Source organism: Sus scrofa, unplaced genomic scaffold, assembly GCF_000003025.6.
Source record: "Sus scrofa isolate TJ Tabasco breed Duroc unplaced genomic scaffold, Sscrofa11.1 Contig1948, whole genome shotgun sequence".
Taxonomy (NCBI): domain Eukaryota; kingdom Metazoa; phylum Chordata; class Mammalia; order Artiodactyla; family Suidae; genus Sus; species Sus scrofa.
Window position 1 is genome coordinate 18,808 of NW_018084986.1, and position 17,200 is coordinate 36,007.

The 17,200-nt window shown below is 39.1% G+C and overlaps 1 long non-coding RNA gene across 1 annotated transcript in view; it reads left to right on the plus strand.

Annotated features, from left to right (window-relative positions):
• LOC110258381 overlaps nt 1–16,289 on the plus strand; it is a 30,412-nt gene extending 14,123 nt beyond the window's left edge. The window contains exon 3 of the long non-coding RNA XR_002341131.1: nt 14,836–16,289. This is a non-coding gene — a long non-coding RNA (uncharacterized LOC110258381). The remainder of the gene's footprint in view (nt 1–14,835) is intronic.
• The last annotated feature ends 911 nt before the right edge of the window (nt 16,290–17,200 follow it).

Below are 17,200 nucleotides of genomic sequence, written 5' to 3' on the forward strand. Positions count from 1 at the left end.
AAAGCATTGGTACTTGACCTGTGTGTGCAAGCTTGTGCACAGTGCTGTTAATTTTCATATTCCAACAGGATGACTTATCACTTTCCTGAAACTCTGAGAACCATGATTTTATTTAAACCCTGGCTCAAACAAGCTTGGTTTAAAGTGAGTGTGTGTCAATCATCTGCTGAGTATGATTGGTATGACCACCCATTCTTGTGGCCTTGAGAAGGGAAGAGCTGAGTCAAGCCATGGCAGGTGGTACTGTAGGAGGACATGGGGGTGGGGTCACGGCAGGACTAGTGGAATGCGGGGTTGGGGTGAGAGTTGTGAGCAAGGAACTGTGCCAAGTGGTGGTGCTGCCTGGGACCCACTGTGCCCTTGGGAGATTTTATGGGCTGGAATAACAGGTATAGAACTGAGTAAAACAAATGCTAGGGTACAGTGGAATCCCAAGAAGAGTTGGCTATTTACCCCCAATCAGTTATGATTCAGTTTTAAGTAAAATCAAGGCAGTTTGTTATGTCCATGAAAAAAAAAAAACTAATCAATCATGATCACAATTTTTGGTAATAAGAGTTTTACTCAGCATTGGGCTCTATCACTTCTTAGATGGTACAATTTTCAGAATTAAAATTCCATTTCATTTCGTGGTTTTTTTTTTTTGAAATTTTGCCTATAATTGGCATTGACATAGTAAAACCAAACCAGTCCTTTCAGAAGCTACTGAGGTTAATTAGTTTATTTAAGATACACTTGTGTAATATATGCCACATTTGTAATGGTGTTCTAGCTGAAGGTGATGATGCAAAGAGTATTTCTGTCTTTTGTTCCTAGCACTGTATTGGGGAAATTCAGAAAGTGCAGAAACACTGTGTTGATGCAAATTAACACAGAATTAACTGCTTGAGTGGTATTGAAGAAGCACTGAGTCCCAGGGAAGGAGATGATGGGCTGTGATATCAGAGAAGAAACAATAGAGGTGTTAGAATTCTGTCTGGGTCTTGGGTAGAGTAATATTTGAGTATGTGGAGCTGGAGAAGTGCAGGTGAGGGGAACACAAGAGGACCAAGGAGCTCAAAATGCAGAAATGTGGGGGTGCTGGGCAGTGGGGGAGTGGGCAACAGGAAGTCTAGGCTGGGTGTGGAGGAGAGAAATGTTTTACCACCTTGCAAGAAGGTAAGTCAGCAGAAAGTAGAGCACAGCTTATTGATGTTTAGATTAACTGTAAATATAGTTTCACTTGCCATTATGCGGTAATTATTTAGCATTTCTTTGTTACATATGATAATTATTCAAATTTTCATCTCTTTGGAAACGTGTATGAAATACCTGAAGGAACAAAGTGATTGTGCTTTTTAAGGTGCTGGGAGTTTTCCCCGGAGATAAGAGGGTCAGCTTCAGTGGGTCTGGATCTCTCTGAAATTCAAACTTGAGACATCTTTCTCATCTAGAGGAAGACTCACTGACTTCATTAGAGTCTTGAAGGGTCTGACAACCCAAGAGACATTAATAATGCAGCTCTTGCTCTCCTGACTTAGAATATTTTTAATCAAACATCTGACTTTTGTCTCCCACACCATTAACTTTTTCTTCACTGGTAGATCTTTTCCATCAATGTACAAATAATGCTGTCTTTTTTTCTAACATACTAAAAAAAAGTTCTTGCTCCCAGCTTCATTTCCAGTCACCAGCCAGTGTCGTCCCATGTATAGCTCACCTCTCCTTAAGAGGTGACTGAGCTTTGAGTGATCATGGCTTCTGCCACCCAGCAGAATCTCCCATCTTGCTGTCCCTGTGGGGGTGGTGTCTCCCTTCTTGTGTCCCAGGCTGGCTGTGGCATGGGTGGCTGTCTCTGTCCGGCTCTCAGGCACTGCCCTTGGCTAGCTTCCCTCTCACCTCTCTGCCTTCTACTCTGTCTTCTTTGCTGAGTCCTTCTCTCATCTCCAACCTCTAAACTGGGAATGCACCAGCATCTGGGATTTGGACCTCTTTTCCCTCTGCACTTACTGCCCTAGTGACCTCATCTAGTCCCATGCCAGTAGGTGACCACCTGCTTGCTGATGAGCAGAAGCTGTTGTCAGTTCTTAGAATGTAATGTAGTCATCCAGCCTCCCCGTCTTCCCCACCAAAGCTCCCTCCTGAGTTTACCCCATGGATGAGCCTTGCTATCAGCCTTGATCCCTAGCTTTCCTTCATCCCACATCTTATAATTCCCCACATCCCTGTCACCATATTTGCCTGTGTGTACCATTAAAAAATATCCAAAATCTAATCACAGAGACCATTTCCACTGCTGCAGCTCCAATCCCAAGTCCCCTTTGCATCTATCCTGTATTATTGCAAAAGCCTCCAGTGAGAGATCTTCCCGTTACTGCCTGTGATTTAATTCCATCATTCTTTTATTTATTTATTTATTTATTTTGTCTTTTTCCCATTTCTTGGGCCGCTCCTGTGGCATATGGAGATTCCCAGGCTAGGGGTCGAATCGGGGCTGTACTCACCGGCCTACGCCAGAGCCACAGCAACGCAGGATCCGAGCCGTGTCTGCAACCTACACCACAGCTCACGGCAATGCCGGATCCTTAACCCACTGAGCAAGGCCAGGGATCGAACCCGCAACCTCATGGTTCCTAGTCGGATTCCTTAACCACTGCGCCACGACAGGAACTCCTAATTCCATCATTCTTAATTCTGCAAACAGACTGTTTATATCAAAATAGAGGTCATACTGTATCACATTCTGGATGAACATCCTCCACTGACTTTTCATCTCAATCAGGATAAAAGCTAAATCCCAAGAAATGGCCCACTAGATTCATCCCCTGGACCATGTTCCTGTCCTGGGGTACTCTCCCCTCACTCCCTCTTGATATGTACTGATAGATACTGGCTCTTTGCTGTTCTTGCATTGTGTAGGCAAGTTCTTGTTTCCCGGGCTTCTGCTGTTGTCTCTGCCTGCACAACTCTTTCCCTGTTACCTGTGAGGTTCATTCCCTCGTCAGTTTGGGACCTCACTCAGGTGTCAGCTTAGGCTTTCTGGAGTCACTGAGTCTAAAACTGCAGCTCTCCCCACTCCATCCCAGTTCTTTCTCCTTCATGATTCTTTCCTTGTGAGCCCTGTACCATTTCCCATCCCATGCATTTCACTCTTCTGTTTATTTTCTGCTATCTTCCACTAGAATGTAAAGGCAAGGGTTCTGTTTCCCTTGTTCACTGCTCTGTACTCAGCACATAGAAGTGGAGCAGCTGGTTCTTGTTATACACTCAGTCAATATTTACTGAATGAACAAGTCAGCTTAAAAAATAGTCCCCAGATTAAAAGTAGTTCAGAGATTCTGAGCACCCTCAGATCACGTAACAAACACTCAAATATTTCAATAAATAACCTACATGGAACTAAAAGACTAGAAATATGACAATATATAGTGAAATTACAGCACATGTAGAACTTGCTTCTTTGAGGAAATGCTTGCTTTTGACCATATCCTCAATTTTTTTTCTTGTCTCTTTAGTGCCATTACCATGGCATCTGGAAGTTCCCAGGCTGGGAGTCAAATTGGAGGCACAGTTGTGGGCCTACACCACATTGATAGCAACACCAGATCCAAGCTGCATCTGTGACCTACACTGCAGCTCATGGCAATGCCAGGTGCTAAACCCACTGAGTGAGGCTAGGGATCAAACCCACATCCTCATGATACTACTCAGGTTCATTACCACTGAGCCATGATGGGTACTCCTTTTTACTAAATTTTATAAGTGTAGAATACTGAAAAATAATACTTGAAATCATATATGATCATTATTTGAGTATGTAATAACATGAATTTTTAAAGAATATTTTTTGTCATTAAAAATGTTGGTCACCTATATGCCGAGAACTATAAAACTTTAATCAAAGAAATCAAAGAAGATGGAAATAAATGGAAAGATAGTCCAAGATCCTGGATTGGAAAAATCAATATTGTAAAAATGGCCTTACTACCCAAAGCAATCTACAGATTCTATGCAATCCCTATCAAATTACCCATGACATTTTTCACAGAACTAGAACAAACAATCCAAACATTTATATGGAACCACAAAAGACCCAGAATCACCAAAGCAATCCTGAGAAACAAAAACCAAGCGGGAGGCATAACCCTCCCAGACTTCAAGAAATACTACAAAGCCACAGTCATCAAAACAGTGTGGTACTGGTATCAAAACAGACAGACAGACCAATGGAACAGAATAGAGAACCCGGAAATAAACCCTGACACCTATGGTCAATTAATCTTTGACAAGGGAGGCAAGAATATAAAATGGGAAAAAGAAAGTCTATTCAGCAAGCATTGCTGGGAAATCTGGATGGCTGCATGCAAAGCAATGAGACTAGACCACACCCTCACACCATGCACAAAAGTAAACTCCAAATGGCTGAAAGACTTAAATATATGACAGGACACCATCAAACTCCTAGAAGAAAACATAGGCAAAACACTCCCTGACATCAACATCATGAATATTTTCTCAGGTCAGTCTCCCAAAGCAATAGAAACAAGAGCAAAAATAAACCCATTGGACCTAATCAAACTGAAAAGCTTTTGCCCAGCAAAGGAAACCCAAAAGAAAACAAAAAGACAACTTGCAGAATGGGAGAAAATAGTTTCAAATGATGCAACCGACAAGGGCTTAATCTCTAGAATATATAAGCAACTTATACAACCCAACAGCAAAAAAGCCAATCAATCAATGGAAAAATGGGCAAAAGACCTAAATAGACTGTTCTCCAAAGAAGATATACAGATAGCCAGCAAACACATGAAAACATGCTCAACATCGTTGATGATAAGAGAAATGCAAATCCAAGCTACCGTGAGATACCACCTCACACCAGTCAGAATGGCCATCATTAATAAATCCACAAAGAACAAGTGCTGGAGGGGCTGTGGAGAAAAGGGAACCCTCTTGCACTGTTGGTGGGAATGGAAACTGGAACAGCCACTATGGAGAACCTTTTGGAGATACCCTAGAAATCTATACATAGAACTTCCATATGACCCCACAATCCCACTCTTGGGCATGTATCCAGACAAAACTCTCCTCAAAAGAGACACCTGCACCCACATGTTCATTGCAGCACTCTTCACAATAGCCAGGACATGGAAACAACCCAAATGTCCATCGACAAAGGATTGGATTTGGAAGATGTGGTATATATACATAATGCCATTGGCAGCAACATGGATGGAACTAGAGAATCTCATCCTGAGTGAAATGAGCCAGAAAGACAAAGACAAATACCATATGATATCACTTATAACTGGAATCTAATATCCAGCACAAATGAACATGTCCTCAGAAAAGAAACTCATAGACTTGGAGAAAAGACATATGGCTGCCCAATGGGAGAGGGAGGGAGTGAGAGGGATGGGGAACTTGGGCTTATCAGACACAACTTAGAATAGATTTACAAGGAGATCCTGCTGAGTAACATTGAGAACTTTGTCTAGATACTCATGTTGCAACAGAAGAAAGGGTGGGGAAAAATGTAATTGTAATGTATACATGTAAGGATAACTTGATCCCCTTGCTGTACAGTGGGAAAATAAGAAATAAATAAATAAATAAAAATAATTTTAAAAAATAAAAATGTTGGTCACTTAATGCAAAGTAGAAATTTTCTTTTTTGTTGTTTTTAAAACTACTTATTTTGAAATAATTTAGATTTATAGAAGAGTTACAAAGATTGTACCTACTCTCCCCTTCATGATCCTTGTTTTATAAGTTTATAAGCCTCAAAAAGCACAACATGGATACTAAGTCAGCCTCCTAATAATAGCTTTTTTAAGGTTATTTTTTTTTCTAATAATTTTTTTTCTGTACCTGCAGCATATCGAAGTTCCTAGGCCAGGGATCAAATCCAGGCCACAGCTGTGGCAACACCAGATCCTTAACCCACTATACCACAGTGGGAACTCCTCTCACTATTTTTAGTAACCACCCTAAAACCATGAAATAACTTTTCAAATTTCTGTATTTATTTACTGTCGTGACTACATGCATAACTATTTTAAATAACTGTAGTCATAATGTGCATTTCATTTTGTTTCTAAATTATGTTACCCATGTTTACTTGTTTCATTAGAGTCTCCACCACTGTTTTTTTAAATGACTAATCATAGACCACATTGCTGATGTACAGTGTTAATAAACTCTTCTCCTCCTGTTGCTGGTTGCTGTCCAGTACAATAGCAGTTAAGAATGGAAAAGAAAATACAAGTGTAAGCAGAAGGATTTACCTTCCTGTAAGTGTAGGATAAAAAGGATGGAAAATAAGTATTTGTCCAAGATTGCTCTGAAGTATTATCCTCAGTGGCTGTAGAGAGTAGGGATCCAAGGAAGAAAACAGAGGATCAGGAAGAGGACTTTCTGTTGGAAGGAGGGTCCTCTTGAAATGCCGGGTTTAGTTTTAGGGGAAGCCTCCCTGAGCAGACACTGGCCTGTGTCCTGAGATTTGGGATGATCACACGGACCTGGCACAGCCACTCCCCCCGACCCCACTCAGCATCCTCATTTTGATGGAAGTTTTGGACCGATAGACAGTTGCAGGGTCACTCCCAACTTTGAGACAATTGCTGTGTCTTTTGTTTCATTTGAACTCCATTACTATTTCTTCTGGCTGTTTTCTAGCAACATTTTATAAAGACTTTGGTTTCCTAAAAATGAAGAGAGGCTAAAATTCCCAGTCCTGAATTAATGGGATATTAAACTTTCTTTAATACTGAGACATTTGACATAGGACATGCAGAGCTGCCCTTTCATTTTCTCTTTCTCGGCCAGAAGCAACTTCTTATAGACCAAAATTTAGAACAAAGAAGATTGGATTTAAGGCCAAACTTTGAAAAAGCACTTCGGAATTTTCTTTAATACACTTTTGGGTCTTAGTGTTACTACTAGCTACCAGAAATCCCAGAAAATCATTTGGAAAAAAAAAAAAAACACAATGCAATACAAATACAGTAACGTCATATCAGTATATACATAAAATAAATGTGATAAATATAATCTGGGGGAGGTGATATCCTATAGAAAAAAGAGCAGGCTTTGGAATTAGTTTGTGTTCACTTATCACTTTCACTGCTCTATTAGCTGTGTACCTTTAGGCAAATTAAAATGAAAAGCTTGAATTTGGAGTATGATTTACTTTCTTTCTATGTAAAATTGGAACAGTAATACTGAGATGGCAGAGTTGTCATAAAGATTAGAGAATGTAAAGTATTAAATACACAGCCTGATAGTCAGTGAACACTAACCTTTATCAGTTTTAATTAATACTTATTGTTGTCATAATATATACTTAGTTAATACTTTTTCAAAAGCTTGCCTCTCTTAAATACTTACTTTATATTCCTGTCCTATAATTAGGAGTGTGTGTGTGAGAGAGAGAGAGAGAGAGAGAAAGATGGAAAGAGAGAAAGAGAGGGAGAGGGACACCATGGAAGTTTTAACTTTTTGGCAGCTTAAATGATTTGGCAAAACTTAAAAAATTATTTTTAAAATTCTTACTGTAGAGCTTAAGCATATTCAAGTCTCAGATGGAATAATGTTTAAAGACATGTTTCTTCCCTATAAATGCCTGTCTTGTGCCGCTCTTGTAAAAACATTTGTTATATTCAGACAGTAGTTCAATAAATTTACTAGAAGTAGGAGTGAAGTTCCCAGGGGCTCAGCAGGTTAAGAACCTGGGATGGTGTCCTTGAGGATGTGGGTTCGATCTCTGGCTTAGCTCAGTGGGTTAAGGATCTGGCATTGCCGAAAGCTACAGCATAGATCAGAGATGTGGCTCAGATGGGTTTGGCTGTGGCTGTGGCTGTGGCATAGGCCTGCAGCTGCAGCTCCAATTCAACCCCTGGCCTGGGAACTTCCATATGCTGCAAGTGTGGCCATGAATAAAAGGGAAAAAATTACTAGAAGTACATTTTTTAGGAGAGTTTGTCATATTATGTAAAATGTTTTGTGATGGGAATCAAGAAAGCTAATTTTCTTCTCCTTAAAGATTATTGATTATGTTTTATAATGTTAACATTATATTTTTCATACTGTATACACATTTATCATTTTCTAGTGCCCAAGCTAGAAGAGTTTCCCTGGGTATTTAACTGGAGGAAGGTGCTTATCATCTTCAGTGGCCTCTTTGGGGAAATTTTTGGTTCGGAGAGCTAAAGAAAGTAAATATACTTTGTTGACCTGACTAGTACTTTTTAAAGAAGGCCTAGAAAGTTCTTTATTCAAATACTTGTAGAGGGAACAGTGACCACATAGACATATCGCCAGTTTCAAAGCTAAGAAGAAAATATGGATGAAAATGACTTTTTTGTTTATCAAGAAAGACGTTCATCAGGAAGGCAAAACAGGAAAAGATGAAAAATCAGAAGCAAATTTTTAAGACCAATACTTTGAATATGTATTTTGTTTTTTATTTATTTTATTTGTTGTAGTTGATTTACAATGTTCTGTCAATTTTTGATGCACAAAAATGTGACCCAACCATGTGTGCATATATACATATACGTATATATACATATACATATATATACGTATACACACATACATATATATAACAACCCCTCCAGCACTTGTTATTTGTGGACTTCTTAATGATGGCCATTCTGACTGGTGTGAGGTGGTATCTCATGGTAGTTTGGATTTGCATTTCTCTTATAATCAACGATGTTGAGCATTTTGTCATGTGTTTGCTGGCCATCTATATATCTTCTTTGGAGAACAGTCTATTCAGGTCTTTTGCCCATTTCTCCATTGGGTTATTGGCTTTCTTTCTGTTGAGTTGTATAGGTTGCTTATATATTCTAGAGATTAAGCCCTTGTCCGTTGCATCATTTGAAACTATTTTCTCCCATTCTGCAAGTTGTCTTTTTGTTTTCTTTTGGGTTTCCTTTGCTTTGCAAAAGCTTTTCAGTTTGATTAGGTCCCATGGGTTTATTTTTGCTCTTATTTCTATTGCTTTGGGAGACTGACCTGAGAAAATATTCATGAGGTTGAGGTCAGAGAGTATTTTGCCTATGCTCCCTTCTAGGATATGTATTTTGTAATAGGAGAAGAAAGATTTGTTATTGTCAAGAGCAAATACATTTTGAATATTTAAAAAATGGAAATGTTATTGATGCCAAATGATGTGCTATCAGAGGACCCATTGTATGCTGGAATTGATTCAAACCCTAGTAAGATAACTATGTTTTCCGATGAATGCCTTTCATTCTGGGTCCTTGAGAAGCAGGTATACGGCTTTGTCTCCTCTCTTGCATTTTGTACCTGGTAATAGCACAGTAGAAGTCTGCACTTAGAATTTCTCAGTTCATAACATATGTTAGTCACTTGTTACCTAAAGCATTTTCAGTATATTTTTTAAAACGTCCTGTCACTAACCAAGACATTACATTCAATCATAATTGCTCTCCCTTATGGTTTGATTACATTATTGCTAAAAAGAGTAGGTTTTCTGTATTTGTAAAATTGATTTCTTGTTTCTTCTAAGTTGCACTTAAACTGTTCATTTGGTCCAGGGACACCTCATCCATTAAAAATGATGAAATTTGGACAGTTTTATTTCAAATACTTTATGATACATTTTAAAGACAAACTCAACCACTGGTTCTTAAACTTGAACTGTATCAGAATCACCCAGAGGGCTTGATTAAACAAGGACTAATGGACCCTTCCCCCATCATTTCTGACTTAGAAGCTCTGAGGTGGGTCCCCAGAAATTCCAAGAACCTTCCAACAGGTCTAGGGTGGTACTTATGCTGGTGTTCCAGGGATTGTACTTTGAGAACCACTACCCTTAGCTAATAACAGAAGGGTTTTACTTCATCCTCCAAACAATCAAAAATTAATGATGTTTGAATTACATGCATTAAGGGTACGTTTATGACTCTTTTGTAACCAGGTTATATACCATATGTTCTGCATAGTTGGAACTAATTTCTTCTGTTATTTAAACAATGAAATAACTCTTTTGTAAATTAGAGAGGAGTTATTTGTGTAAAATAATTCCCTTTATTTTATTTTTTGTCTTTTTGCCTTTTCTAGGGCTGCTCCCATGGCATATGGAGGTTCCCAGGCTAGGGGTCGAATCGGAGCTGTAGCCACTGGCCTGTGCCAGAGCCACAGCAACTTAGGATCTGAGCTGCATCTGCAACCTAAACCACAGCTCATGGCAACACCAGATCATTAACCCACTGAGCAAGGCCAGGGATCGAACCCACAACCACATGGTTCCTAGTCAGATTCATTAACCACTGTGCCACAACAGGAACTCCATCCCCTTATATTTTTAAGTAGCATTCTTTCTGAAACTAATATAAAAAATCATTTTGAAAAGTAAGAACAGGAGTTCCCGTCGTGCCACAGTGGTTAACGAATCCTACTAGGAGCCATGAGGTTTCAGGTTCGACCCCTGGCCTTGCTCAGTGGGTTAAGGATCCGGGGGTGCCGTGAGCTGTGGTGTAGGTCACAGACACGGCTCAGATCCCGTGTTTCTGTGGCTCTGGTGTAGGCCGGTGGCTACAGCTCTGATTAGACCCCTAGCATGGGAATCTCCATATGCCACAGGAGTGGCCCTAGAAAAGGCAAAAAGACAAAAACAAAAAAAAACAAATAAATAAATTTTAAAAAATAATAAATAAAATAAAAGTAAGAACAGGCTAGTAATCTCCTAGATCTGACAAAATGAGATAAACAACAGTGCTATAGAATCTTACTTACACTACTTCCTTTAAAAGGTAATATTGTGGGTATTAAAGACTGTTTGCTAGTATATTATTTATATTACATTTTCAACTTTGTTTTATTTTTTTTTCAACTTTGTTTTTATGCAATTTAAGATATTAAAAATACTTTAAAACTAGATACTTAATATATTTTATGCTTGTGCTTTAATTAGAAACAGATTGATAATGCTAATGATATAGTAATGGTAAAACTCATGTTTCTGCAGAAATCATATTTTATTTTCTAAAGCAATAAAAGTAGCTTTTAACATAGATGGAGAGGAGTTCCTGTTGTGGCTCAGATCTGGCAATGCTGTGGCTTTGGTGTAGGCTGGCGGCTATAGCTCCAATTAGATCCCTAGCCTGGGAACCTCCATATGCCGCAGGTGTGGCCCTAGAAAAAGGCAAAAAGACAAAAATAAAAATAAAATAAAATAGATGCAGAAATATGAAAGGCAAAGTACTGCTGAAAATTGGCCTAATATTTAAGAGATAAACAATGTGTTGACTGTCAACAGATTGATCCGTATTTAGTGTATTAAATTTCCACCTGAGTTATAAAAGATTCAGTATATTATCCTTTGGGGCATGTACAAAGAGTAAATCCCATTCTTTCTAAGAGCAGGAACAGTTTGAGGTAACAAATTCATTTTTATTGCAGTTATAGTTGAAAACTGTATCTTAAATCAGTTGATCATTGCCTCTCTCACTGCTGTGTAAATATAGGCTTCCACTTCTCTGACTTTACACATTTTTTCTTTGCCTATGTGGAGCACTTATCTGTGCAATTATTAACTTAATAAAAAAGTTACCAACTTTGTGGCCTTGAACATATTTTCTTAGATCTTGTTAACTGAGTAACACTCTGGTTAAAAACAAAATGCATACCTCAACTTGAGAGATTTACCTTTGTAGGAAAAAAAAGAATGTATTTGCTTGCATTTTAAGTTTTCATCTGCTTGCTTTCCTGTATTACTTTGCACTTTGTCCAGCAAGGTGATCTTTTAATGCATCTCTTATATCCTGTTCTTATTCTGTAAAGTGTAGGTTACAATTCAGATCACTCAGAGAACTTTGGGATGTGTTTTGTTAAACTGTGGCCTTTTCCTTGTGCCCTTCTCCCCTCCTCATTTCAGTCCAAAGATGTTGGCAGCCGAAGGAGTTGATGTGGATGTGGTGCCTAGACAGGTGAGGGAGGGGGGCTGACTTGAGAGGAGGCAAGTCTAACAGTAGACTGGGGGCGGGGATGGAACGAGGTCATGACCACACAGTGCCCAGCAGGCAGAAGGGCCCTGCATTTGGCTGACCGCTCTGCTGTCGCCATCTCAAAACTCTTAATAATTTCAAAGTGGGGTCCCTGCATTTTTACTTTGCACCAGATCTCCCCAGTTATGTCACTGCTCCTATAACAGAAAACTGGAGAAAAAGAAGCAGAGATCTCCTATTTCTCCTTGGTGCATTCCTTTACCCAGTGCCAGGATGGGGATTATCTCTAAAAGGATGACTTAATAGATACTGACAAGCTGTGGGAAATTAGCCTGATTTGAAAGCTATGGTGTGTGTATGCACACATGTACTCCAGCCACTGAACAACGCATTGGATAGAGGGAGGTAGGTGTTTGTTAAAATGATTTTATGGAATTATCAAAGATAATCAGACTTCCAATAGAGATTTTACTAAGTAAATATATAATATACGCAGTTTGAAAGTATAATATATTACATAATTTTATTCCTTAATTAACCTACTGCACATTTATGCAAACAACAGTCTTTTCCTTCACCTGTACAGCCTGATACTTCATACTCAGTGTAGTACTTTATTATTTGGTAATTTTTTGTTCTTAATATTGTTATGATCTCTAACATTGTAATGGTTTCTTGCCTTTACAGTGCTTATAAAGTTTATTTTTAAAAGACTTTGGAAATTAGAATTTAGAAATTCAAAATTCTAAACTTTGTGATATTAAGGAGCCATGTCAGTTTCTTTGTGTTATCTGATAGCTACATAGCACTTCTTATTTAAGATGGAGAGATACTGTTTTGTATCACACCTACAGTTTTTTTTCCAGATCTCTCCCTTGTTAAGGTTTGCTAATTTAATTTTATTGGGTAATTAGACTAAAACCAAACTACATTTTTTTCACTTGAGTATTGTGTTCTTCTAATAAACTGTGGAATAACTGGTGTGGGAGGGGATTGTCGAAATTCATAAGGTATGTTGCATACGTAAGTGAATCAATATAAGATTATCTGAAATGTGAATATCATTTCACAGATGTCCATCAGAATTCATTATATATAAAATCACATGGAAAATCCCACTGGAGCTCAGTGGAAATGAATCTGATGAGTATCTTTAAGGATTCAGGTTCAATCCCTAGCCTTGCTCAGTGGATTAAGGATCCAGCATTGCTGTAAACTGTGCTTTAGGTTGTAGAAATGGCTAGGATTGAGTGTGGCTGTGGTGTAGGCCAAGTACTACAGCTCCAGTTGGACCCCTAGCCTGGGAACCTCCATATGCTGTGAGTAGAGCCCTAAAAGACTAAATAAATAAATAAATAAATAAAAGCACATGATATATGAATAAGATCATTACTTAGGAGGAAAATCATGGAAAAGATAGGCATGAGAAGAAGTAACTAACATCACTACTGTCTCTCTGCAGATTTACTGAAAGTATGTGCCCACTTTTATAAAGTGTCTAATTACATAAATAAGGACTAACTTTTTAAAACTGGACGAGGGGGTACCAAGATTTTTGTTATAACATGACTCTGCTAGTGGAATTTATGTTTTACACTGGATAAAATACATTTCTTAAAGACTTCGTCCTTTAAAATTATAAAGATGCAATGACACAAATTTGTTTTCAGTCAAAATATATTAGCACTTGGGAAAGCTTTTCCTGAGCTGTAAATTATCCAGAAACAGCTGTCAGGTAGCATCAGGATGAAGGTTCAAGCGGAGAGTAGGCACTTGGCTTGGTGATAACGGTGATGAGGGGGGTGCAGGTGGGGGGGCAGATGGGGGCAAGGGAGACGGGAACCCTGTTGTGTAGAGCTCCTGTGTGGGGGTTGGATGCCTGCCCTGGCCTGGGAGGGGGTTGCCTGCGTGCCTGGGGAAGGGAGCCCAGATCCAATGCTGAGGGACAACACAGCGAGGTTGGACAACTGAAGTGAGGATGTGAGCAGGGCTCCAGCGGACAGGTTCAAGGTAGGGTTTTTTTTCTTTTTGAGAAGGGAAAAGGGTGCCTAGGATGCTTGGGAAAAGGGGATGGAAGGTCCCAGGAAGTGTTTGGGGGAAAGGTGCTTGGTTGGGGAGGGACTGGCTTCAGTGTAGGGCAGGTATGAGGGTTGAGTGCAGGAGGGTTAGCTGCCAGGAGGGGAAGGGAGCACGCAGGGACTGTGGAGGGCCACCGCGAGCGTGGGGGAGGGAGGTGAGGATGGCAGCGGAGCCCCAGGTGAGAAGTTGAAGTGAGGGTTAGTTTTGAGAGGCAGGAAGAGGGTGGATGGGATCACTTGGAAAAGTGGAGGCGAGGTGCTAGGAAGGGTTGGGCCTGTGCGGGTGCGGGGAGCGTGGAGGCGGGCGGGCACCCCTTGCCCCCAGAGCGTGCGTGGGGGTTGCGTGGGTGCAGGGGAAGGGAGGCCGGAGGGAATGGAGAGGGACACGGAGAGCCTGGGGCCCTGCGGGGAGGTTGTGAGGGGCATTCTAGGGGATAGGTTCAAGGTAGGTTTTTGTGGCGCTGCGGTGGTGGTGGTGGTGGTGGTGGTGGGTGGTGGTGGTTTTTGTTGTGGGTTTTTGGTTTTTGTTTGGTTGTTGTGAAGGGGGAAGAGGGCGGAGGATGAGGACCCCTTAGCAAATGGGAGCGGAAGGATGTCAGGAAAGGAGCCCAGAGGGGTTCGTGTGGGAATGGGCCAGGGCAGCTGGGAGGGGCTTGTGGGTAGTGCCTGAACAGAGGGGAAGGGAGAGCTGAAGGGAGTGCTGAGGGCCAGGGCCAGCAGGGGGGGACTGAGGTAAGGCTGTCAGTGGAGTTTCAGGTTGCTCTGTTCGAATTTTTTTTTTTTTTTTTGTTATGTAGGTTGAAGATGGTGGATACACTGGCTCAGAAAATGTGAGGTAGTATCTCAGGAATGGGTCGATGAGTGTCTGTTGAGTTAAGGTAATGTCTCTGCTTGCCCCATGTTGTTTGTAGTCCCTTCACAGTGGTGAAGAGAGAGCTGAAGTTAATCCTCAGTGACACCGTGATTATCAGGACCTGAGCTAAGGCTTTTAGTGGAGTTCTAGTTGACAGCTTCAAATTTTTTTTTTTTTTGAGAAGGTGGAAATTGGTGGATATGATCCATCTGCATCTCTCGATGTATTTATTTTTATATTGCATCTTCTGTCTTTTAAGAATCTTATAATAGTAATCAAATACCTCTCTGAACCAGTTGAAGATGTTTACTTTGAGCTGAATTGCATTAAAATTTTATTTTTTTATATATAGGAAATTTATAATGGACATGTGTAATTGCTTCACTTTGCTGTACATTTGAAACTAATAGAAGTTATAAGTCCAATAAATTCTAATTATTTCTTTAGTTTGTTTTTGCATTCTATTAAATGAAATGAAACAAACAAAAATGTTGTATGTAGCATGTGTAAATTTTATGGAGTGTTCTAAGCACCAGTTTCTTTTTCACCAGTAGGTGTTAAAAATGATAACTTATTTTTCATTTGGAAAAACACTGATGTTCTGTAGATTATTTTGGACTAAATTATAACTTAACTAGAGAGAAAAAATATATATAGTTGTTATACTATATGTCAGTTCCTTCCAAATGGTAGTAAACCTAATGGTATCTTCTCTCTGAATGAATTAAAATATTTCCTGGAGCAATAATGTTTTCAATATCCCAGAAGCTGCTTTAATGTGTCTCAGCAAGCATAATATAGTGGCAATATAAATGATGCAGACTTTGCCTCAAAATAAGTAATAACCCACATTAATTCTTTGTGAACATTTTATACTATCAAACTGGAAACTAAAATGAAGAGATCATATCTGTTATGTGGAAAGAAGGTCTTGTTTTGCACCAACTATTTAATAAGAACCGCTAGAAGACCTAGAAAATGTAAAGTGCATGTATCTGAGATCATTAGAAACTAAAAGGTCAAGGATTTGTGTGGCTCATATTTTGAAAATGGAAGTCAGATAGCTAAACTTGAATCTGAGGTCCTGTTTTTGCTAAAGATATGGGCAGATACTAAAAACCACGTATGTAAGGCTGGTGTTACTGAGGCTATAAGGTAGGCCAGCAGCTTTAGCTCCAATTCAGCAGTGCACCTGGGAACCTCCATATGCTACTGGCAAAGCCATTAAAAAACAGATCTTAATATACATGAGAAGATGCCTAATATTACTAATTTTTAGAGAAGTGCAAATCAAAAGTATAATAGGAATCACCTACCAATGCTCAGAATAGCCATCATCAAAAATTCTACAGAAAAATAAATGCTGAGAAGATGCGAAAGGGGAACACTCCTATGCTGTTGGTGGGAATGTAAATTGTTGGAACCACTATGGAGAATAGTATCAAGCTTCCTTAAAAAAACAAATACGACTACCTTATGATTCAGTAATCCCACTCCTGGGCATATATCCTGAGAAATCTATCATTGTAAAAATACACACAACTCAATGTTCCTTGTAGCACTATTTAAAATAGGAAGAAATGAAAGCATATTAAATATCTAAAGACAGGAATGGAATAATAAGATGCAGTACATATATACAATCATCCATAAAAAGAATGAGTAGTGTCATTTCCAACAAAATGGATGGACCTAGAGATTATCATACTAAGTAGGTGAAAGACAAAAATCATAAGATATCAGTTATAGGTGGAAAGTAAAAAAAATGATGCATTTGAACTTATTTACAAACAGAAACAGACTCACAAACTTAAAAAAATATGGTTAAAGAAGGGAACAGTAGGAAAGAGTTTGATTGGATGTTTGGGTTTGGCATATGCACAATATTGTTTAGGGAATGGATGGTCAATGGGGACCAGCTGTATAGCAGAGGGAACACTACCCAATATTCTGTGAGGACCTATATGGGACAAAATGTGAAATATATGGAACAAAATGTGAAAAAGAATGGATTGTGTATATGTATAACTGAATCACTTTGTTGTGTAGGAGAAATTATCAAAACGTAAATTATCTACACTTCAATACAATTTAAAAATTGAAAAAAAAGAACCTCAATAATAGTCTGAATCATCTAATTTCTTAATAAATAACTATGGCCAGTGTTCAAGAAATATACTGACAAATATTTATGATTAATCTTTTTAAATTTAATTTTATTGGAATATTCAGTTTAATTATGAATTCAATCGCTTGACTGAACTTTGCACTTTAGAATGATGGATTTTCACTTAACACTTTTGGATTTG